At 42.5% G+C, this 26,026-nt stretch overlaps 1 protein-coding gene and 1 long non-coding RNA gene across 9 annotated transcripts in view; one reads left to right on the top strand and one right to left on the bottom strand.

The window, feature by feature from the left end:
• Positions 1 to 26,026, top strand: part of LOC139580899 (renalase-like) — a 51,707-nt gene that overhangs the window by 12,431 nt on the left and 13,250 nt on the right. The window lies entirely within an intron of this gene.
• LOC139580900 (uncharacterized) lies at positions 13,268 to 21,749 on the bottom strand. Of its 2 annotated transcripts, none has more exons than XR_011676117.1 (3): positions 20,454 to 21,749; positions 16,498 to 16,623; positions 13,268 to 16,265 (listed from the first exon to the last, which is right to left on the bottom strand). It is a non-coding gene; the product is annotated as an uncharacterized lncRNA (long non-coding RNA). The 2 variants fall into 2 exon arrangements; XR_011676116.1 differs by having other exon boundaries at positions 20,526 to 21,749.

Here is a 26,026-nt window from a genome sequence, read left to right as displayed (position 1 = left end):
ACACAATTTAAACAATAACGAGGCTATATGCAAGGAATACCAGTACCGAGTCAACGCTCAGTGGTACGAAGTAGTTGAGGTAATTGAGATAATACAGTATGTACATGTGGGTAGGGGTAAAAGTGCATAATGAGCTGCTAGTGAGTTCACTTAATAGACAAATTCCAAAGCTAGTTAGTCGGCCCAGTTTGACTGCTTTCATTCAAAGCCATAGAAATGACTTCAAAGCCCCCATGACTTAGAAATGGATTTATGGATTCATTTGAGAAATGTGCTCTGTGCATTTTGGGCTTAGGTTTACTGTGAGAAACTCTATCCATACAAATGGTTCTGCTTTACAGAGACAGGCTGGAGTCATTTGGGAGCATTCTTCAGAGCCCCGGCTCCTTTGTTGTTTGTAATTTATACACAGATCTTTTGACACTTGCATGCATATTTTCTTCTCGCTATAGTCTTTCGGTCAAATTAAATCTGACCCAACCAAACCATCTGTCTGCATGCAGTGTGTTGAACTCATCATGGATTGATTGTAAGTGTGTATTCATCGGGTGTGTTGTAAGTAACAGCAAATGCCCCTAGAATGTGTAGGACAACTGGTTCATTCTAGAACACTCAACATCAATGGAAAAACAATTGTTACTGTATGAATATACACTGCTCATCGAACATCTCATTCCAAAATCATGGACATTAATATGGAGTTAGTCCACCCTTTGCTGCTATAACAGCTTCCACTCTTCTGGGAAGGCTTTACACTAGATGTTGGAACATTGCAGCGGGGATTTGCTTCCATTCAGCCACGAGCATTAGTGAGGTCGGGCACTGATTTTGGGCGATTAGGCCTGGCTCACAGTCGGCGTTCCAATTCTTCCCAAAAGTGTTTGATGGGGTTGAGGTCAGGGCTCTGTGTAGGCCAGTCAAGTTCTTCCACACCGATCTCGACGAACCATTTCTGTATGGACCTCGCTTTGTGCACAGGGGCAAAAACAGGAAAAAGTTGGAAGCACAGAATCGCCTAGAATGTCACTGTATGCTGTAGCGTTAATATTTCCTTTTACTGGAACTAAGGGGCCTGAACCATTATTCCTCCTCCACCAAACTGTACAGTTGGTGCTAGGCATTGGGGAAGGTAGCGTTCTCCTGGCATCCGCAAAACCCATAATCTTCCGTCAGACTGCCAGATGGTGAAGTGCGATTTAATAGAACATTAGAACATGTTCCAGAGAACATGTTTCCACTTCTCCAGAGTCCAAAGGCGGCAAGCTTTACACCACTCCAGCCGACACTTGGCGTTGTGAACTTAGGCTTGTGTGCGGCTGCTCCGCTATGGAAACCAATTTCATGACGCTCACGACGAACAGTTATTGTCCTGACGTTGCTTATAGAGGCAGTTTGGAACTCGGTAGTGAGTGTTGCAACTGAGGACAAACAATTATTTTAGTGCGCTTCAGTACTCGGCGGTCCCGTTCTGTGAGCTTGTGTGGCCTACCACTTTGCGGCTGAGCCGTTGTTGCTCCTAGACATTTCCACTTCACAATAACAGCACTTAGAGTTGACCGGGGCAGCTCTAGTAGGGAAGAAATTGGATGAACTGACTTGTTGGAAAGGTGGCATCCTATGACGGTGCCACATTGAAAGTCACTGATCACTTCAGTAAGGCCATTTTACTGCAAATGTATCTATCGAGATTGCATGTCTGTGTGCTTGATTTTATACACCTGTCAGCAACGGGTGTGGCTGAGCTAGCCGAATCCACTAATTTGAAGGGGTGTCCACATTCTTCTGTATATATAGTGTATATACTGTAGTCACACTGAATAGGCCCGGCAAAAGACTAGCGTCCTGTCCAAGCGGTACACATGAAGCTGCCTTACGCTACAGAAACAAGAAATAGCATCCTTCCCCTAATGAGCCCTTCCGGCTGTTCCAAGCCAAGGCTTGTGCAACAAGGCTACTTATACACTGAGTATACCAAATATTAGGAACGCCTTCCTAATATTGAGTTGCTACCCCCCTTTTGCCCTCAGAACAGCCTCAATTCGTCGGGGCATGGACTGTACAAGGTGTCAAAGCATTCCACAGTTGTGTCAATTTGGCTGGATGTCTTTTGGGTGGTGGACCATTCTTGATACACACAAAAACTGTTGAGAGTGAAAACCCCAGCAGTGTTGCACTTCTTGACACAAACCAGTGCCCCCTGGCACCTACTACCATACCCTGTTCAAAGGCACTTAAATATTTTGTCTTGCCCATTCACCCTCTGAATGGCACACATACACAATCCATGTCTTAAGGCTTAAAAATCCTTCTTTAACCTGTCTCCTCCCTTTCATCTACACTGATGGAAGTGGATTTAACAAGTCACATCAATATGGGATCATAGCTTTCACCAGGATTTACCTGGTCAGTCTATGTCAAGAAAGAGCAGGTGTTCTTAATGTTTTGTATACTCAGTGTATATTTATATATGTTTAAGACCACCATACATTGGTTTGCCTTTATAGATTAGATGCAAATTATATACAATAGATAAGATATATTTATAAATGTGGGTGGTAGTAATGACTTTGTCAGGTTCATTCATTATGCATTTTATTTAGCAAAAAATGTGAAGATGTCAGTGATAGTGGTGCAGTGTGAGGGACTGGACAGAGGAGGGCAGTAACAGGTGTGAGCTGGAGCCAGTCCCTGCCCCCATGAGGATGCAGTCTGGAAGTCATTTAAACAGAATCAAGCTTCAAAATAACCCTTGCTTCACACTTCCTCCTCTGTCCTGGTTGCTCAAAATTCTGAAAATATGAGACACTGAGAAATGTGTTGTCATTATGTTGAACAGAGAAATGGGGAATAAGAATAGTCTGCGGATAATGTGCAGAAATCTACACAAACAGTAATTCTAATAAAACATGTCTAGAAAGCCAAATCATACACAAAATATATTTTCTTTCTCTTCATATCAAATCATCTTTGGCAGCTACTGTATGAATTTTACTTTTGATATCGCTGAACAGAGTCAATGTGGATTTATCTGTTCTCTGCAGACCCTTTTTGAAATTAACAAGTTTATTGGTAAAACTCCTCAGAACCACCTTGACTGAGTCTCCAAAGGGATCTAGTTATTTTTTTTGAAGTGTCTGAAACCGCAGGGATTTAGTGTTTCTTGAAGCATTTGAAACCGCAGGGATCTAGTGTTTCTTGAAGCATCTGAAACCGCAGGGATCTAGTGTTTCTTGAAGCATCTGAAACCGCAGGGATCTAGTGTTTTTTTTTTGAAGCATCTGAAAGGTCCAGCTCTTTGTTGTGCAGTTAGTCTTTAGATAAGGGTTTCATGTGTTCTACGTTTGGTTAACATAATAGAGAGGGTCGAGGTATAGGCCTGTTGTTCTTAAGGTTTCAATATAGCATGGTTCTGTTTGCAAAAAGTGGTACTATTTCCTCCATAGAATTCCTTTTGTGTTGCTCTGAGCAAACTTAGGTTAGGAGTACAGTATGTGAAGACTTACCTATCTGCACCTGTTCCTCTAACTGTTTTTAGACTTAGGCTATATAGATTTAGTGTGAATGCAAGAGTACATGTCTTTTTTTCCACCTCATTTTGTGGGCAGTGTGAACACAACATCACACTGGATCTGATCACCAAACATTTTGCTTCCTGCTTTTACATGACTGTCCATTCTGGTCTGGATTTTAGCCATTTTTATTACCGTTCTGGTTAGCGATTATATCACCTTCATGGTTTTGTTTTCTGCCCAACGGTTATTTCATAATCTATTGTCGCCCTGGATGTCTGCCTAGTTGAGGGCCTCTCTTCGGCCGCCTCCTGTTACCTGCTGCACTGCTCCCCGCCTGCCCTGGTCTGTCTCTCCCAGTCTGCTACAGGTGCCCTCGCCACTCTCCCTCCCTCTCTCCCCCCGGAGCTTTGCTCGTCTACATCATACGCATACATCGCAGACTTGTTTACTGATCTGCTGTTGGACTATTTGATTAGTGATTCTTGCTGTGTTTTGTATTATTATTTAGGAACGTTTTTCATTTGAAGTCGTAGCTCATTTAATGAGGGTTTAGCGTTGCGTTGGCTACGTATCTTAGATTGTTCTGTTAACACAGTGCTAGGCACATACAAAGTTTTCTCCCATGGTAATTGATAGGGCAATAAACAAACATGCTGCTGTCGCTCATTTTGCTGTTGTCTGCCCTTGGCTTTTACAATGTTGGCAATACTTTTAGAGCCCGTTGCTCTGTGAATGAGGAAATACATGACTGTTTCTCCTTCGTGTTTCGGGAGAAACCACCCTCTTGCTCCATAAATGCACGTGAGAACTATGCACATTTCTCCCAAACAACATGGGAGAAATCTGACTCTTGCGCTTACATGTCAGGACTGTTCTCTTGGTGCTTAACCATGTCTCTGGACTTCACACATCTCCTGAAATATGTGGCGTTAAAGACTGGTGACTATGGATTGTCGTTCAAGTCCCGTCTGTAAAACCCCCCGATCTAGGCTTGCCATTATCTTGCTGCTTCTACTGTCTGGAAATGTACAATCTAACCTAGGTCCTGACATTTTTACCCCTGCCGAATTAAGTAGTCAGAGTGGCCTGAAGTTTCTGCATATGAATGTAAGAAGTCTTCTACTGAAGCTTGATTTTGTGAATATATGGATAGAAACTGACGACCCTGACGTATTTATGCTTTCTGAGTCCTGGCTCCAAAAATCTATTTCATACAAAAGTATTGGCATAAATGGTTACAATATTTTTCGTGCAGATCATAAATCTACGGGTGGTGATGTTGCTGTATACGTAAAAGACAATTTCTCAGCGGTCGTTCTGACTTCTGTTACTAAACCTAAGCAATTTGAATATCTGTCTTTGAACCTAAACCTCGGCTCATCTTTAGATATTGTTGTATCTTGTTGTCTATAGACCTCCATCTGCTACTGCTGGCTCTCTGGATTGTATTTTTTTCGAATTGTTATCACAGCATGTCAATTCTGAGTTTGTCCTGATGGGTGATCTGAATCAGGATTGGTTAACATCTAGCTCTGATCATCTCTAAATTCTATGAAATACCTATAATCTCACCCAGATTGTCAACAGTGTAACTAGGTTGATTATAAAGTATCCTCTTTGATTGATTTGATCTTAACCAATACTCCTCATCGTTTTAATGCTTCTGGTATTTTTTGCAAATGACATTAGTGATCACTGTGCTATTTCCTGTGTGAGAGATGGTAAAACTCCTAAGCGATCTCCACGTGTCATTACGAAAAGAAACTAGAAGCAGTTTGATATTCAAGGTTTTTTACATGATGTATCTAGCATGGAATGGAATAGAGTTGAATTAGTCCCTGATGTTGAACTAGCCTTATCTTACTTCCACAACGCATTCCAGGATGTATGCAATAGGCATGCAACTTTTAAATAATTCAGGATTAAGTGCAGAAAGACCCTTGGTTTACTGATGAATTTACTAAAATCATAAGGTAACGAAATGCTATGTGGGCTACACCAAGAGGATGATTGGATGGCTTTTGAATGTCTTTGAAATATGGGTGTGGCAATGACCAAAAACTGAAAGCATACCACTACCTTAAATCTACTTCGGATAATTTAAATAATCCCTCCAAATTTTGGCAAAGTAGTGAAAGGTTTGGAGTGCAAAAAAAGATACACAGCTTCCAAAACAATTGTTGGTAGAGACACAGATTGTAACTGAGAGAACCTCTATTCTGAAAGCCTTAAATCAGCATATTCTAGATGCAGGCAGTTTATTTGAAAAGGTTGAAGGTATAAATGAGCCCCCTGTGAATTTACCTGACACCCCTGTGCACTCCTTCGCCAGGTTCTCCTTCTCATCCTTCTCCGTTTCAGAAGTGCATAAAGCCCTGAAAGAAATTGATAGAAAGAAATCCCCTGGCCCTGATGAACTAGACCCCCGCCTCCTACACCTAGCTGCTGACATCATTGCTCCCCCTTAACATGTACTTTTAACCTCACGCTTGACATTAAGGAAATCCCGAAGTTATGGAAATCTGTTTTTGAACTGCCTCTCCTGGAAGGTGGAGATCCTTCGCTACTTGACAACTATCGACCCATATCAAAATTGTCTGTACTGTCAAAGGTACTGGAGTCCTTTGTTACGTAATATGTAATTGTTGTACTGTGTGTGTGCCTATAGTTTGGTTCAATGTTGCGTTAGTGTATGTAAGTTGTTTAGTCTGAAACTTTGCTCCCCCCCTGCTGCTGTTGGACCAGGTCTCTCTTGAAAAAGAGATGTTATCTCAATGAGAAAAACCTGTATAAATTAAAAAAAAAAAATGTTTTATTAGATGATTGGACTGGATGTGTGCATGTTATTCTGATGATTTCTGATTTATTGCCTTACGATCGACGGTCTGGCCACTATCCCTTTAGAACTGCAACAATATGAAAGAAATCAAAGCCCTTGGTTTCAATCAACCACATATCCAAGCTGTCAAATGTACAGTGGGCAAGTTCTGAACATATTGTTCATGTTGTCTCGTCTGAAGTGTTTGGTTTTATGATTGGTATCCGGCTGAATACTCAGGCATAGCTTGTGCGCGTCTTGTGGTGTGTCTTGGCCTTCACAGCACTTTTCCTTTCCTTGCAGGGGAAATGAGTGGGAAATACGGCCATGTATCGTTTGCAAAAGATGAATGAACTCAGGGAGCACTGGCGGGACATGGCACGCCTGATATAAATCACTGTGGTCTCCTGGCTTATTTGTTCCCCATAATATATTGCAGAGGATTTGGGGTCAGCGGTTTGACACGGTTCCTGGAGCACTAGTTTTAGGGAGGAGAGGTGTCCTTTTATCCAGGGTGGCTTGCCAACGTCTTTGCCAGAGGCTTAATGCATTCTACCCTAGCCAATTGCATGACTCTCTTTTTTTTTTGTTCTTGGAAGTGAATTCCCTGTCTTAATGTTTGGAGCTTTTGCAGAATCTCCTCTTTTTCCCCTTTACTCTAGCGAAATGTCTGATTTCATTGACAACCCAAGCCAGCTGCCAAAAATGAACAACAGAAGCAGGAATGTTGGTTTTGCAAGAGCTGGCAGAGTTCGCAAAGTCACTAAATGACATAAGACATTTGAACGGTTTCTGATGGCCAGTGTGTCTGTTGCAGTGTTCACAGGGGCCCCTGTTGGTACGGAGGGTGTTCCCTACAGCCAGCCGCAGCCCACACACACACAGCATGCTGTACCCACATTGGAAACCGTCCATGAAACATGTCAACCCACAAAAAAAACATTACACAATCCTCCTCTTCCCCACACTTTCCTCGAATTCGACTGGATCCAGGCCAGAAGTGGAGCACTATCGGTATTACAAACAGGTGGTTAACCCGGTCCTGGAACAATGCAGAAGGGCTGAGTAAGGTCATTTTTAAAATTAGAATGCGATATAAACTCACTTCCGCTTTGGCACACACCGTTTTAAAGCATAAGAGGAACCGTTTCTGTTCTTGTGGGTAAAGAAAGAATAGGACAAAAGAGGAAGTTAGTTGACCCTCTGCTTATAAAAATGTTACAGGCTAACCCATAGAAAAGAGTAGTGTTTCCATGAAACAATTATTTTGGCCTAAGGCCTATATGCATGCAAGTACAGTATAACGGTGATCAATGGTTTTCACTGTCCTAAATATGTTGAGATATATTGATTTACAATAATATACTGCAAGTACTGGCTTCTTAGTAAAGGCAGTGTTACTGCCTAAATGAATGTAGATATCTCCCTTGTTATCTGAGTGTGATCGCTTTCATAGTCGGAGCTTAAGTATTACTCTTTTTATAGAGGTGGAAGTCAAATGAAAAGCAATGAGCAGATCTATCAAAGGTTATCAGTGTGTTGCCACTCCCTATCCCCTTTGCACTGGTTTTATCATCTGTCAAACAAATTAGCCACAGATCTGCATGATCAAAGTGCACTTGGTCCTCCCCAGCTCTCCCTCAGCCAAGGCCCAACTATTTCTACTGAGAAATTATAACCTGCCTCCACCAAGCTGTGAATCATAAAGCACTGATTCACTCGACTGTAGTTTATGACATCCTCGCGGGTTCACAGCATTTTCACCTCTCCCCAAAGTACCCCTTCAGGTTTCCTCAACTTGTATTGCCCATAGACTGTCACCACCACTTGCGACCCTGGCCTCGAACTGATATCCCTCCCTTCGTTCATCTCTCCGTTATCTGTCCCTCTGGCCGGGCCACACCCTCTTCCCATGGAGGCCAGCACATAGCAGTGCCTCCTCTCCTCTGCTGCCCGCCTGCCCTACCGCCTGCCTTTCTCCGATGACATCATCCGTCCTGTCCGGTCACAGCACAGTGCTGAGAGCCTTTAGGCCACAGCTTTGATTTCCCTGAGCTGCAGATAGCCACAGATAATTACAGCAGGATAGAAATAAGAATAAGTACTGCAGCATGGAGCGGAGGGGAGTATGATGGAAGCACCAGAACCAGGGCAGTCAGGCAGTCACTCACCTCCTATATTTGACCCCTCATTCTCTGTGTCGGCTCCCACGCCAGGCTGATATTGAGAAACCTAATTCTTGTTCCGTTCTTATGAAATGCCTAACTGTTCTTGGCAGGCACGCCTCGCTTGTGTGGCAATTTGTGTTTTTGGCAGCCGAGTTTGATTTGTGGCTTTGATAGTTTGAGATGAATAGTATGCGCACTGAGGATTTCTCCCCAGAACTCCCTTTACTTACAGTATGCTTCTCAAATTCATTAGTAAACAGCCATATTGCACATTTTGGTTTATTCATTGTTGAAACATTCATACCTTTAGTTATTTATGCAGTCGTATCCTTTGAACAGGTTCATGTTTATAGTTGGACTGTATTGTTATGCACAGCTTCTCTATTCAGACAGTGTGTATTTCTGTCTGCCTGGGGTAGCTACAGCAGTGCTTCAGTCTGGTGTGCCTAAAATGATGTAATCCTTCTCTCTGATTACTGTCAGAGATGCACTGCTTTTTTTTGCTGCCTGCTCTGTGTCGTCTTACAAAGACGAACCATAGAGAAATGTGCAATATATGTGTCCAAAATATATGTTGAGGACTTGATGATGCTTGGGTGTAGGCTACAGTATATGTTCTGTATGCATGTTCCTCATTTCACGTCACACCTACAGATTGTTTCCTGTTTCCACTAGCAACCCTGTTTTCACTGCTTTTTCTCTCCTCTTGTTTCTTGCTGCTTTGCATTGCAAGTGCATGTGCAAATATATAATGGACTTTCTGTTGCTTGTTAAGGGCAAGGAAACAAGTAGAAGGTTTATTGGTTCCTCACTGTTGTTGATGAGACGTTTTATAAAGGAGACGGAAACAAGTGGTGACGCACATCCCCTATCCTCTGGGGTTCAAGTATTTCACACCCACTTAACGCATGAGCCCCTTATTTACATAGCTCACCCGTAAGTACCCAAAATATGTCCAAAGACTCCTGCCTACCAGCACTTTTATTCAAAATAGAAACTATGGCCACAGATGTCTCGCCAGGTTCTGTCTCTGCTGCACAGAGCACTGTGAAGGGTTTATATAGCAGCTAGTGGCTTCACATTCACAGGCCTGCCAGTGTGCACAGATGATGTCATCGATTGAAAGCACCAAACACATCCATTTTAGGGGTTGCATAGATGTCAGCCAAAGCTCTGCACTAAATGGGTGGTATGCAATTCTTCAATTCTCTACTCACTGGCTGAATTTGAGTAAGTAGATATTTTTTCCCCTCCAGTTGTACCAACGGCTTTCATTCAAAGAGGAACTGTTGTGTAGTTTGAAATGGGGATTATTGATTTCTTATTCTGTTCGATTCTGTTCTGTCCTGCAGCACTCTGACTGCAGCAGTGACACTTCTACAGAGGAGAGACGAGGGGATGTTCCATAGATTTAGAGAGAACTAATATTTCGTAGGTAAACGGTGTACTACTGCAACTTTTATGAATGCATTTGGTAGCTATCCATCAACCCAGTTCAAAGTCAGAAATAAAGATACCTTTCTAGTTTAGTTTGCATGATGCAAAGCAATATGAATAGCTGGGTCAGTATGAATTGGTTTAGCTGGTCAGAACTAGTGCTTAGCTCCCCCTATAAAAAGACAGTGGAACTTGCAAATTTTTACTCCCTCCCTGCTAAAAATAACCACTCTGGCTTGACGTCAGTCCTGGAGCCTGCAGGTTGTCGCTCTAAATGTCTCAGGTTGTGTTAAATTCTGTCCCAAACAATCTCTGAAATAAACCTAGCCATTTAAGCCCTGCGGTGCTCTGTTTACCCAGAAAATGGTTTAACTGACATCGGAGCAACCTAGCTTAATTTGCTTGGCTACACAAAGGGGTCCGTTATGCTTGTTTGCAGAAAGAGGAAAAAAACTCCAGCAAATACATTAAGAAAAATCCCCTGAAAATGTGTGCTGTAGCCCTTTATACTCGTACCCCGTATACGGGTTGAAAATGGCAGATTTAGTCACTGATAAGTGTCTAAATTGGAACGCAGTGGCTGTACAGTAACATGCTATACATTACGTCAGAGCTCTGCACTTCACAGCGCTGTATGGGTTTTGACTGACGGCCGTTCTGAACTTGAGAACCTCACGCGACAAGTAGTTGCTCCCATTCCTCCCCTAAATGTTTTGTTTGTCTGAGTGAGGGAAATGCTGTATATTAAGAGGACTCTATGTATTTTGAAAGATGAGACGTTGAGGATTATAATAAACACCACTTTGATGTCATACAAGTAAACATCTGAGTCCAAATGTGCACTTCACATTTCCATATCATAAAACTCATGTCATAAACAGTGCCAACATTTATAATCACTGTGTTTTAGGGCTGGGCGGTATACCGTATTTTACGATATACCGGTATTGATGCACCGACCGGTTTGGGTTTTTACTTTACCTTCTATAACGTTATTTGAATGTTTGGTTTGTTAAATGTGATATGCTGTGTGCAACGTCCATTTTTATAGTTTACTTCGCTATTTAAGTTGTCTCTTTCTCTTGACGGAACTTTCCACACAGACCTAGCCCCGCCCCCTGTCACTCAAGGAGCACATTCGTTGTTTCTCGACTACGAGACACTTACGTTCAGTCTGCATGGTCAATGCAGCACAAGCACCAATGTCGATTACAACGATGCTGTTTTCACTTTGCTTCTTAATATAAATCCACTAGCATTCTATAATTACATTATTTGTTTGTGTTTCTTACATCTGCAAACAGCTAGTTTGTTCTCTGCAACTTGGGCCTAAATCTTGTTAGCTGCTAATGCTAATCACTATCTAGCTAATGAGTGAGCGCATGTTGTTTGTGAAACAGTATCTTCTAAATCAAAGAGGAATACACAAAGCAAGAATGTTAGCTAAATTAGGTAGATTATAGGGTTCCCTAGAAAAAACAACGTATCAACACTTTGGTTCCTACCCTGTCACAACTCCTCCCTGGCATTTTAATTTGTTGTCATGTCAAACAACACTGTATTCAAAGTGCCCACTATTATATTCTAACTATAGAATTAGAATATTCATTATATTTCCATGATTCCAACAGTTCATCCAAGTGTAAAATGGCAATTGCAACATTTATTTAAAAATAAAGCCTAGATGTTTTGCCCATATCGTGCAGCCCTGCTTGGCCGTTTGGAAATTATCTCAAATGAGTGCAGGAAATGCAGAAATTGATAAATTATTTTGGGTTGAATTGAACAGTATAAAACATTGAAATCACCTAGAATGCCCCATTGAAATCACTTAGAATGTATGTGTTGTCACTCTAGGGTCACGCACTACTCATAAAGCAAATTTAGAACTTTTATTATTCAAAAACAAAAAATATCGTCCAAGTTCTTTTTAAATACCATGACATATTTTGGCCATATCGACCAGCCCTACTGTGTTTGATGCACAGTTACAAGATGATATGGCGTCATACCTTGGGTTGTTCTGAACAGAATGAGCCTATGTTTGTCTGTTGTAGGGTTTTCACAAACAACGAATTCAGCAGGAGAATTTACGCCCCCATTCATTTTCAACGAGGGCACACAGAGAAATGTGCGGGGGATTGTGAGAAGGTGAGCGTCGAAACCCTGCTAGCGGAGCGGTTGAAAAAGTTGCGCTGTTTCATGCTAATTTCAAGCTAAGCGTTGGAGAGCGAAGCGTTGTCAAGAGGAGGCGACCACCTCTGGTCAAAACCCACTGTATTGTGAAGAAAATTTGCTGTGGAACACGCACCTGAATGCACTCATGACTCCTTTCTATGCGCACCAAAATGACGATCTGTTTCTCTGAATTGCCTTTGTGAAAGCCTAACACTGTAAGATTGGATTTTATAACTTAGCGAGTCATGATGGCAATAGAACAAGCATTCAAATTATGCCCACCTGACCCAGATCGTGATTTATATGTTTTTTATTTATTTTATGTTTGTTAACAACAACAGTAATTGTGTGACGGTGGGGATGCAGGGTTGTGTTCCAAACAAAACAACTTGAAGTGTGCTTGCTCTAGTTTCTCAACGGCACAGCTTGGAGAGCTAAAAAAAAAGAAGCACCTAATAGTTGAAGACTCTTCTTTGAGTCATGAAAGTGCATTGAAATTACTTAGGAACTGTGCACACTTTGGAAAGGTGTGTGTGTGTGTGGCCACTTGGAGACACCAGTTAGTCCTCTCACTCATATCCTTGTAATTTTTTTGCTTATGTTGCACCTACCCCACATTTTCCAGTAATATTCTGAACATGTTACTGACTGTATCCAGAGTATTTTCAGATATCGTTATCAATTAATGCTGTGAAAAGTACAGTAAATGTAAAATGCACATAAAATCAACAGTGTAATGTTTGGATTCAGTCTTGTGTCAGGTGAAATGTTGTCCTCAACTTTGCTCTAATAATTTTCCCATCATCTCCAATCTGTTCCCTTACAATTGCTACCATGCGTATGCATAGGCTTTTCATATTCCTTCTGTAAGAAACATTTCAATGTAGCCCTATCCATATAAGCCAATTCCCACGAGTGTAAAGGGTTAAAAGTACACTGTTGCTGCAGCTGTGGAGGAGTTGGTCAGAATCAGCTCCGCTTTTCCTCACCGTCTTCCATGCATCACCCCGGAGATAAAGAGGCCAGAAGTTTTCTTCTACAGAAGCAAGACGCATGCTACAGCGAGAGAGATGTGTGAGGGGATGTATGAATGTCCAGACCGGTCGATATGTTTGCCACTCATATCTCTAGTCTGTCTCTGTGGCTCGGGGAAAAGTGGTAGCTGAAAGTGAATCTTTGTTGTGGTGAGGAGCAGCAGAGTCAGTTACTGGCATGTCTATCTGAGAGCTTTGTCTGAGATTTTATCTTTTAATAATGCAAAATACACAAACAGAAGCACACCAAACAGTCAGAGAGAAATAATGCATGAATGAGATATTCTGACCCGTTCTAATGGTAAAACCCCAAGTAGGCTACTTCATCCAGACTCTTCTGTCTGGCCAACACACTACCTCATTCTCTTTGTAGAGTGTCTCTAATCTGACCCTAATCTAGATGCGTGCTGCAGTTGGAAAAGTAATTTAGCCCCCTTCCTAAAATATATTGTCTACGCCATTCGTCATTCCAACAAATTAGTTCTCAGATGGGATCCATTAGGAAACGGGGCTAATGACGGGGCCCGGTCACTCCTGTGTGGGGGCTTTCTGACCGCTGACAGACACAGAGTGCTGGGCGCTGAGCCGCTGACCTCTCCTCTCTTCCCCTCTCAGTACGCACGCCAATGACTCACCCTGCCCAATAAATATTTTACTTATTGTTGGACACAGTTCACGTACAAGTGCATTAAAGGTTAGCAAAACAACCTCCTTTTTCTTTTTTCCCCTTCTAACTAATGGGATGCCGTCCAAAACCTCTCAGGCAAATATAAAATCAACCTTTAAAGGGCTAAGAGATCATAAATTGGGGGAACGGTGCAGTTAGAGCTCGCCTCGCGCGGAGTGCTGGCTCTATGAATAACTTTTCAATGCGCTGCCGTGGTGCTGGGGCTGAGCCACCCTAGGGAAGCAGCCAAAGGCAAGGTCCTGGCTGGGAACAATGGAGAATGGCTGGGAGTAGTGTTCTGACCCATTCAAACCTTTGTGTTCACTCGCAACAATGTCCATTTAAAACAATACTAACGTGAAATAAATCTCCTACCACCCCCGTTTTAAAAATAAACAGATGCTTAAGATTTTGTGAATAAACACTTGCCGGTAAGAGTGCCAGGACTTAGCTTTTTTCATTGAGTACTTGGTTTGTGTGGCACAGTTCATTCTTTGCATATCACATTCAGCTATGGAAGCATGGCACTCAATAATGTTTACAGTAACAGTGTGTGCAGACCACTGAGATGTTGCACTTTGTACTTCTTATTTTACCATCTTATTTCTTAACTGTTGTCACACTTTATCAGTCCTGTCAAGGAAAGCGTGTACATCACTTGACACCTAGGCTTCTGTGTTAACAGGCCTGTGTTTGTGGTCAGTGTATTTGCAGTGTTCTCATCTCATCGTGCTGTTGTATGTTAGCCTTCCTCATTTTGTCTTGCAGGTTGACTATCCTTTATTATAGAGTTGGTGTTGGTGGACAAACCATCCTTATTACAGTGAGAGGGACATACAATGATCTTCTCAGATTATCAAGTGCAAGTGTTAGGTCAGGAAAAGCAAGGGTGTTATTTTAATAATTTTTCATGAGGGGGGGGGGGGTTGTGGGATTATTTAAGATGATTTAAGATTCTTTTTGAAGAGGTAGGGTCTCAGATGTTTTCGGAAGGGGGCAGGGACTCTGCTGTCCTAGCTTCGGGGGAAGCTGCTTCCACCATTTGAGGTGCAAGGATAGAAAAATAGCTTTGACTGGGCTGAGCTGAGCTGACCTCCCGTAGGGAGGAGGTGGCAGAACGGCAGTGGTGTAAAGTACTTCAGTAAAAAATACTTTCAAGCACTACTTAAGTAGTTTTTTGGGGTATCTGTACTTTTACTTTACTATTTATATTTTTATATTTTTACTCCAGTACATTCCTAAAGACAACAATGTACTTTTTACTTCATACATTTTCCCTGACACCCAAAAGTACTTGATACATTTCAAATGCTTAGCATGGCAGGAAAATGGTCCGATTCAGGCACTAATCAAGATAACATCCCTACTGCCTCTGATCTGATGGACTCACTAAAAACAAATGCTTTGTTTGTAAATTATGTCTGAGTGTTGGGGTGTGCCCCTGGCTATCCATACATTTAAATAACAAGAAAACAGTGCCATCTGGTTTGCTTAATATATGGAATGTATTAAGCAAACTTTTTGTAATTAAGTATATTGTTACAATTACGTTTTACTTTTTATACTTAAGTACAGTACCAGTCAAAAGTTTGGGGACACCTACTCATTCAAGTTTTTAAAAAGTTTTTTAAAACTATTTTCTACATTGTAGAATAATAGTGAATACATCAAAACACATGGAGTCATGTAGTAACCAAAAAAGTATATTTTAGATTTGAGATTCTTCAAAGTAGTCACCCTTTGCCTTGATGACAGCTTTGCACACTCTTGGCATTCTCTCAACCAGCTTCATGAGGTAGTCACCTGAAATGCATTTCAATAAATACGTGTGCCTTGTTAAAAGTTCATTTGTGGAATTTCTTTCCTTCTTAATGCATTTCAGTCAATCAGTTGTGTTGTGACATGGTAGGGGTGGTATACAGAAGATAGCTCTATTTGGTAAAAGACCATATTATGGCAAGAACAACTCAAATAAGCAGAGAGAAATGACAGTCCATCATTACTTTTAGACATGGTCAGTCAATTCGGAAAATTTCAAGAACTTTCAAAGTTTCGACTGGATGCCAGTGGAGTGTGCAGAGCAGCGCGTGACATGGGAGAACTTGTAGTCCAGGCGGGAGATGACGTGCCTGGATTAGGACCTGTGCAGCTTCCTGTGTGAGGTAGGGTCGTGCTCTATGGATGTTGTGGTGCATGACCCTGCTGGAGCGAGTCACTGCTTTGATGTTTGCAGAGAACCACAGAGGGTTTGTTGTCCAGGGTCACGCCAAAGCTCTTTGCATTCTGGGAAGTGGACACTGGAGTTGTCAACCGTGATGGAAAGAGGTCTTAGTGGAGGCAGGCCTTCCCCGGGAAGAAGAGGAGCTCCGTCTTGTCGAGGTTGAGCTTGAGGTGGTGGGCAGACATCCAAGCTGAGATATCTGCGAGGCATGCAGAGATTTGTGCCGCTACCTGAGTGTCAGAAGGGGGAAGGAGAAAAGTAGTTGAGTGTCATCCGCATAGCAATAATAGGAGAGACCATGTGAGGATTTGACGGAGCCGAGTGACTAAGAGGGCCTAGAATAAGAGGGCCTAGAATCGAGCCCTGGGGGACACCAGTAGCATTTGTATTTGAATGTTATTAGGGACCTGCCAAGGCAGTGGTGAGAGCACGTGGTGCAGACACAGATCCTCTCCACGTCACCTGGTACTAACTAGCGGCCTGTCCGGTAGGATGCAATCCAACATTGTGCAAAGCCTGAGATGCACAGCTCTGTGACGGTGAAGACGAGGAACCGATGGTTCACAGTGTCGAAGGCAGCAGATAGATCTAGGAGGATGAAAACAGAGGCATGAGAGTCAGCGCGGAGAGCCTCCGTGACAGCTCTTCCTGTGTAGTGACACTTAGCTCAGCACAGGCTCAACCCATTAGCAGGTGTCTAACCCAGTCAATTATCATGTTCATGATTTTTTAAATTTTATTTAACTAGGCAAGTCAGTTAAGAACAAATTCTTATTTACAATGACAGCCTAGGAACAGTGGGTTAACTGCCTTGTTCAGGGGCAGAACAGATTTTTACCTTGTCAGCTCGGGGATTCGATCTAGAAACCTTTCGGTTACTGACCCAACGCGCTAACCACTAGGCTACCTGCCGCCCCATGCAATGGATGTGATGTTCTCCTCCTTACTAATGGGCATAACTGGGATCCTCATAGAGCACCATTAAGGTAGCTCACTGCAGTCCCATATTGCCCCAGTCCAGGGTCAGATATTATTTAATTCCCCTAATTGTTAAAGATAGGATTATTTAGGAAAGTAATCTGATCCTAAACCTGTAGTTTTAGGAGGGAAACATGCACCTTGAGTGTCACAGTAGTCCTACATTTAGCGAACTAGACTCCTGACTCCCCCACTAGAGCTGCAGTGATTAACAGTGCCTGCCAGTACACACTCCCTGCTCACACTCCCCACTCATTTGGAGTCCAGCAGCAGCACTGCAGGCCTGTGGTTCTTCCTAGTTCCTTGGCCCAGGCTACAGGGCCTATAAATCTCATCCAACCCAGCACAGTCTTTATGTAGCATGGCAGTCTAGCACCCTGACATGGTGAGTAAACATGCCATATATATCCTGGGCCCTCCTCCCTTCTGGCACAGAGTATATTTTATTATAAGATTTTTTTTAACCTTTATTTAACTAAGCAAGTCAGTTAAGATCAAATTCTTATTTACAATGACAGCCTACCAGGGAACAGTGGGTTAACTGCCTTGTTCAGGGGCAGAACGACAGATTTTTACCTTGTCAGCTCGGGGATTCGATCCAGCATTGGTTACTGGCTCAATGCTCTAACCACTAGACACCCTGCCTGAGTTCTACTAACAGTCAGCATATTAGTGAATTGTGGGACAGGACTATAGCAGAGCAGTGAGATGCTGGAAGTATAAGGAGAGGCTGGATCGATTCACTTGGGTCTGTGCTTCGAACTCACACAGTGAACAGTCTGCAAGGGTATTGGGCATCACAGTCGGTCTTCCTGGTGTTGTCTTAAGGACATGCAACACAAGCAGGGGAGTGATGGGCCGAATGTTTAATACCCAACTCTGAACTTTGGGATTTTATGTGAAAACGCCCTTGCCTGGCCTGCATGTTTCTCCCTTCACTCTCTCTCTCGCTCTCCCCCTCCCTTTTACACCCCATTGATCGGCTATGAGCCGTCGAGCGAGTTTCACAATAACATTCTCTTTTACAGCCTTGCCCCTGCCAGATGGGGAAGAGGCATTGCCGTTTATGATGTGTAACCGGGCCTTCCAAGTGATGCGCGACTCCACATGGCTGCCACTCCGCCGCCCGCACAGATCCTTTACAAGGTTTGACAAAAATGCAATTAAGTGAAAAGACATTGCGGTGTGAAGGGGCGAAGCGCATGCCTCCGGGGATGGCGACGTGCAGGGGAGCATGTATCCTATCAGACTAGAGGACAGGTGGACACAGGAGAGTAGAGGGTCTAGGAGAGGAGCAGCCATTTTATTTGAACATGAGGAGAATCTCAATTGCATTTCCTTGATTCCTCACGTCCTCTCTCCTCTGACCTTCTCATCCAATGGGTTTTGAGAAGAAGGCAGAAGAGAGAAGATTCAAGGAAATGCAATTGAGATTCTCCCAAGGACGCATTGTTTCCTTCACATTACGTCATTCAACAGGGGAAATGGTGTGATGTGCATTCATTGCACTATACATGTCCCACTTCACCATACATTCATGTCTTAAATGGCAATGTATTTCCTCCTCAGTGCAACTGTTGTGTGTTTTCAGAGCACCTCATTGTGAATCTTGAAATTAGGTAAAATACTGTGTATTTGAATGGTGTTGAAGGCTTCCCCACCACCCTCAGAACAGGTAGATAGCTATTTGTTTGCCATGGACGGTGACCTTAACATTGAGCACATTTTAGAGTGTAAACTTTTTTTTAAATTTATGCTTTACAGTACTCCTCCCTTCCTTACTGTGGTGATGACTATAGATACTGTGACTTCCACATCCACCTTATACCTTACTATACAAAGCTCTTCTCTTTTCTTCTTGCTGTAGTATAGTCATAAAGATTTGAATTATGGCATTTAATTAAGGCATTGATAGGCAGTTTAATTCTAGCACATCAGACAGTAAGCCTGCGGGTCCACATATAAAGAGCCATTGTAATTGACTGTTGGAATAAATCCTTCTTAAAGTATGGGGTGTAGACCGTAGACAGTCCCAATTCGGATGTATAGACATTGTAAAGCATACCCGAGGGGCATTTTAAAATGAATTGTTCATTTGACCTTTGCTACTGGACTATATGTGCTGTGCATTCATTTTAATACGGATATAGACAGGGTATGAACTTCTATACTAGGGATGGGCATTTGACGTTTTTGGACTGTTCGACTACTCCCATGATTTTTTTCAAGTACTTGTAATGGAAAAAATATATGTTTTTAGAAGGGCAAGGCCAGCAATGGAAAAAATATGAGAAAGTGCACAACAATGCCTAATTTATCATAACCATTACAGATAACAAATCAAAACAAATTGCTAAATTGCCTCATATATATTCAATCAATAAAAAACTATTGCCTTTAAGATTCAATTATTGAATCTATAATATCAGCTGGTTATATTGTATCGTGGAACACAATCTTCAAAAAGGCAGTAACCTCAGCAGTGGCGCTTGCTTGTAAAAGCCTATGGCTGTGCAAAGGCATAGCCTTGTTTTGTTATACAGTCAAGACACATCTCTTTTATAGCAAAAACATGATGTAATATAACAATATTTTTCCAAATGAAAAAAAGTTGGCAGTGCAAAGTGTTGCGCATCTCACGCGTCTGGAACAGTTATTGTCAAAGAGAGATAATTTGAAAAGGGGCTCCGTTTGGTGCATTGAAATAAACAATTTTCAGGGTTACAAACCAAAATATGTGTTATTTTCAATATAAGCCTACAGATGTTCGATTTTGTTTATTTTGCCCGTTTTTTTGTATTTTCTTAATGGATTAATCAATTCCAAATGGAACACTGCATGATGATAAATTACAGCCGCGACATCTGTCTGGTGAGTAGGCCTAGGCTTGGTGATTCTGATGAAAATATGATCTTTGTCTTTATCAAACAAATGTTTTTGCATATTTTCAGTGTGGAACCTGTCTATGTTTAGGGGGTTATATATACCAATTCTAAATGGCATTATCAGTTCGCAAAGTAGCCTAAGCGGAAAATAGACGGGATGCAATTATTCCAAAACTGCAGCTCGTTGTTGAAACACATATTTCCCTACTTTAATCAACCAGTCCATTTTGATTAAACTGTTGTCATTGGGCAAGTAATGTAGCTTGTGTATCCCATCAGTTAGAGGCATTTTTATGCCCACCGTCCCACCGTTTTTATAGGCATTTACAGTGCATTCGGAAAGTATTCAGACCCCTTGACTTTTTAAACATTTTGTTATGTTACAGCCTTATTCTAAAATGGATTCAATTGTTTTCTTCCCTCATCAATCTACACACAATACCCCATAATGAACCCAAAAAAATATGTATATACATTTTTATGTTTGCAAATGTTTTAAAAATAAAAAACGTAAATATCACATTTACATAAGTATTCAGACCCTTTACTCAGTACTTTGTTGAAGACCCTTTGTCAGCGATTACAGCCTCGAGTCTTCATGGGTATGATGCTACAAGCTTGGCACACCTGTATTTGGGGAGTTTCTCCCATTCTCTGCAGATCCTCTCAAGCTCTGTCAGGTTGGATGGGGAGTGTCGCTGAACATCTATTTTCAGGTATCTCCAGAGATGTTCGATCGGGTTCAAGTCCGGGGTCTGGCTGGTTCACTCAAGGACATTCAGAGACTTCTCCCGAAGCCACTCCTGCGTTGTCTTGGCTGTGTGCTTATGTGCAGTGCAAGCGTGCCCACTCCCACATCAAAGACCAGGGAGGCCACCGGTACACACACACACACACACAACACACAGCGGCAGCCCCACTGCACCACCACCCCGCTGGAAAATGTTAACCTTCTCATCTGCACTGAACTCCAAGTACGCTGACACACACACACACACACACACACACACACACACACACACACACACACACACACACACACACACGTGTGGGTGCGTGCACGTACACACATTTGTTCTCTCTTTATGTTCATTTCTCACACACTCACGCAGGCACACCCATTCTCACACACACAAACACACACATACACGTGTTCGCACACACACATACGGAAGATCTTCATAGATCCCTGCAACACATCCAGGTGATTGTATAGAAATGGCCCCTGCTCATATGGACTTTTTTAGTGATGAACTGTATGCTCTGAATGTGTTTTATAGGAGCCGTAAAGCATTTGTTCATAAGCCACCATGGTTGGAGGGAGCCACTCCTCTCAGCACGTAAAGCACAGCTGGCCAAGTCTCTGCAGAGAGAATGCAGAGGAAATGTATAATGTTTGGACAGACAGAGAGCAGGCACCCCCACTCCAGAGGCCTCTGTGGTGACAAGTGTGAGAGGATAGCGTGTGTGCGTGTTGGTGTGTGTTTTGCAGTACTGTCTCTTGGTGAATGAAGGTGGTTGGAGAGGTCCAAAGAGGCCCCACTTTTGCAGAAGAGACTTTTTCAGATCTATCTGTCTTCTCCTTTTTGTGCAGATTGAATATTGAGTTTCATAGTCAGTAAACCAACAGACATAAAAAGTAGGGCTGTCTCTGACCAAAATAATCTTGGTCGACCAAGAGTCATCTGTTCTCTCGACCAATCGATTGGTCTAAATTTTTAAAGGTGTATTTTTCCATATATAGACACATTTGAATCAAAACAAGTATATGCACTGAGCTTTAAGCGAACTGTTTGATGAAATAATTAAGATACACAAATGACTAGAGGGAGTCCAACCGCAATTGCTTTGATTGTGCTGGGCCTGGCTCAGACTTGCTGCGTTGTGTTTAAAAAAAACTGCGAGTGACTGTGTAACTAGCACCCATTTATCTCGCTTCCTTCCCTGCTGCAGCGACCAACAAAGAAAAATCAACAGTGCGTATCACACTGTCCGTGTTGCTGAAGCTGCATCGTAATTACAGCCATTTCTGACTGAAAAGTTATGTTAACAAAATCCCTAATTTGTATAGGAAAAACATTCAAATCAAATTTTATTGGTCACATACACATGGTTAGCAGATGTTAATGCAAGTATAGCGAAATGCTTGTGGTTCTAGTTCCGAATGTGCAGTAATATCTAACAAGTAATCTAAAAATGTCACAACAACTACCTTATACACACAAGTGTAAAGGAATGAATAAGAATATGTACATATGAACATATGGATGAGTGATGGCCGTGCTGCATAGGCAAGATGCAGTAGATGGTATAGAGTACATGAGTAATGTAGGGTATGTAAACATTCTATAAAGGGGCATTGTTTAAAGTGACTAGTGTTATATTTATTGCATCCAATTTTTAATTATTAAAGTGGCTGGAGATGAGTCAGTATGTTGGCAGCAGCCACTCAATGTTAGTGATAGCTGTTTAACTGTCTGATGGCAGCTGTTTTTCAGTCTCTCGGTCCCAGCTTTGATGCACCTGTACTGACCTCGCCTTCTGGATGATAGCGGGGTGAACAGGCAGTGGCTCGGGTGGTTGTTGTCCTTGATTATCTTTTTGGCCTTCCTGTGACATCAGGTGGTGTAGGTTTCCTGGAGAGCAGGTAGTTTGTCCCCGGTGATGCGTTGTGCAGACCTCACTACCCTCTGGAGAGCCTTACGGTTGTGGGCGGAGCAGTTGCCATACCAGGCGGTGATACAGCCCGACAGGATGCTCTCGATTGTGCTATCTGTAGAAGTTTGTGAGTATTTTCGGTGACAAGCCAAATTTCTGCAGCCTCCTGAGGTTGAAGAGGCGCTGTTGCGCCTTCTTCACCACGCTGTCTGTGTGGGTGGACCATTTCAGTTTGTTCGTGATGTGTACGCCGAGGAACTTAAAACGTTCCACCTTCTCCACTACTGTCCCATCAATGTGGATAGTGGGGTGCTCCCTCTGCTGTTTCCTGAAGTCCACGATCATCTCCTTTGTTTTGTTGGCGTTGAGTGTGAGGTTATTTTCCTGACACCACACTCCGAGGGCCCTCACCTCCTCCCTGTAGGCCGTCTTGTCGTTGTTGGTAATCAAGCCCACCACTGTAGTGTCGTCTGAAAACTTGATGATTGAGTTGGAGGCGTGCATGGCCACGCAGTCATGGGTGAACAGGGAGTACAGGAGAGGGCTGAGAACGCACCCTTGTGGGGCCCCAGTGTTGAGGATCAGCGGGGTGGAGATGTTGTTTCCTACCTTCACCACCTGGGGGCGGCTCGTCAGAAAGTCCAGGACCCAGTTGCACAGGGTGGGATGGAGACCCAGGGCCTCAAGCTTAATGACGAGTTTGGAGGGTACTATGGTGTTGAATGCTGAGCTGTAATCGATGAACAGCATTCTTACATAGGTATTCCTCTTGTCCAGATGGGTTAGGGCAGTGTGATTGCGATTGCGTCGTCTGTGGACCTATTGGGGCGGTAAGCAAATTGGAGTGGGTCTAGGGTGTCAGGTAGGGTGGAGGTCATATGATCCTTGACTAGTCTCTCAAAGCACTTCATGATGACAGAAGTGAGTGCTACGGGGCGATAGTCATTTAGCTCGTTACCTTAGCTTTCTTGGGAACAGGAACAATGGTGGCCCTCTTGAAGCATGTGGGAACAGCAGACTGGGATAGGGATTGATTGAATATGTCCGTAAACACATCAGCCAGCTGGTCTGCGCATGCTTTGAGGATGCGGCTAGGGATGCCGTCTGGGCCGGCAGCCTTGTGAGGGTTAACAAGTTTAAATGTTTTACTCACATTGCCCGCGGTGAAGGAGCGCCTGAAAGTTTTGGTAGTGGGCCGTGTCTGGGAGCAAGACGTTGGTGTCCGCGACGGGGCTGGTTTACTTTTTGTAATCCGTGATTGACTGTAGACCCTGCCACATACGTATCATGTCTGAGCCATTGAATTGCGACTCTACTTTGTCTCTATACTGACTCTTTGCTTGTTTGATTGCCTTGCGGAGGGAATAGCTACACTGTTTGTATTTGGTCATGTTTCCGGTCACCTTGCCATGATTGAAAGCAGTGGTTCGCGCTTTCAGTTTTGCGCGAATGCTGCCATCAATCTACGGTTTCTGGTTGGAAAAGGTTTTAATAGTCACTGTGGGTACAACATCACCGATGCACTTGCTAATAAACTTGCTCACCGATTCAGCGTATACATCAATGTTGTTGTCTGAGGCTATCCCTATTCCCTCAACCCTTGCTCTCTACACATGAGACATGTATACATTGCATGCATGTGACCAATAGGGCCTGACCTATAGCATATCATAATCACATCAATACATTTATTATGTCAAACTCTGAACACTGTAACACGTGACAGAAAAATGGATGCAGAGGACGTGACAAATAAACTCGGAATGGGGGAATGTTTACTGGTTGCTCAGGAGGTAAAGGGGAAGTCAGATGTGTGTAATACATTTGACTAGTTGTGGAAAATACTGGAAATCAAGAAAAAGAAGGTAATATGCATGCATATTATATGTGCTGAACAGGTGTTGTTACATTACAATGTACTTTTTTTACTATATATTTTCTGATTGTTTGGAACAATGTAAACAACACTAAATACATTATAAGCGTACCAGAGAATCTGTTGTAACGTTTTTTTTAATCCTTTATTAGAGCAAAGACTAAAAACAATCGCATTCATTCGTGAATGCAATTTCCAAAATGTAACAGTTTAGGCCTATTTATTGTTTACGCCAATTATTCAATGGTCGCTTTGTTATTTTATTTTAAAACTAAAATGCTTGATTGCATTCGAAATCACGAATGACTCCTGTGTGATGACATGAACAAATAAATGATTGATTGATACAGTAGTCTATGTAAGTATTGGAATATAGGCTTGAGTAAGTTACGGTATTAAGAATTAACAGGATGCGCTCTTAGGCCTAGAGCTCGATGGTGGTTATACAAGGCTGCTATATTAAGCCTACTAATGATAATGACATTACTTATTATTATAATGATCGTCATAATAATAATAACAATAAGAAGGAGGTCAAGGAAAAAGGAGGGTTGTTATTATTATAAATAATACCAGAGAAGCTGGTCTAACGAGAAAAAAGTGTAAAGCCTTTGTTACAGCATAGCAAAGATTTAAAACAGCTGAATTTGTGAAATTGTTTATCCAACATGTTGTGGTTGCCTGAAACTTGGTGCTCACGGAATTAGTAGGCTATTAAGCAAACACTCAAACAGGCAACAGAAGCAGGATCTGGCTTATTTCTGCAGATATATATGGCTGATTTTATAAAGCCAGGCACATTTAATAGTTAGGCTCTTGATCAGGGGCAAAAAAAATTGCATTTTTGTCCCCCCCAGTTTTATCATTACAATGTGATACATAATGCGACACATTGTGCTTTAGGACCATTGGACTCCGAGCGCTCGGGTAGCCTGCTTGGAGTGTTCAGCCGGCTGGATTTAGGACCGCACGGATACCACAGAACAGGCTGACAGGCTGTGTGAAGGCAAAGCTTCTGGCAGGCTGGCTGAACCAGCACGGGAGAGTTGAGCATAGTTCAGTGTGTGTGTGTTGCGCTCTTCCACCAAGTTGTAAAAGCAAGCAGAGCAGAAACTGGCTACTCTTTAGTTGACTGAATATAGCTGGCAAGGTAACTGCTGTCTAACTTAACAGAACACTAAACTAGTGTTTATTCACAGTGCTGAGCTAGTATTGTAACTGACATGTACAGTAAGGTGAATATATAAGCTACAATAACTAGTAACTACCACAGCCATGTCAGCTCTAGCCTCTAGTTATCTGTCAGATAGCGATATGAGCTGGCTATTATTACTATCTAACAGATGTTGTTTGTATGGAAATGTTTTGTAGCCTTTATGTTGTCCCGTTTCAGAAGTTAATGAACTTGGCTGGCTTTTGCTCCTGACCGCCCGTTCCCGCCCCTTAGCATGAAAAATGCGGGATGCATTAGGGATGCAACTGAAGGGATGCAACTGAAGCTTAAAGCTGAAGCTTAAAGCTACAGTCTGGAATCTGAGAATAATGATCATTTCAATTATTGAACCATTTATTCTATTCTTGGATAATATAATGT

The sequence above is a fragment of the Salvelinus alpinus genome, chromosome 7 (genome assembly GCF_045679555.1).
Source record: "Salvelinus alpinus chromosome 7, SLU_Salpinus.1, whole genome shotgun sequence".
In the NCBI taxonomy this organism is placed as follows: domain Eukaryota; kingdom Metazoa; phylum Chordata; class Actinopteri; order Salmoniformes; family Salmonidae; genus Salvelinus; species Salvelinus alpinus.
The sequence above is the reverse complement of the archived record's forward strand: the minus strand, read 5'-3'. Positions and strand labels throughout refer to the sequence as shown.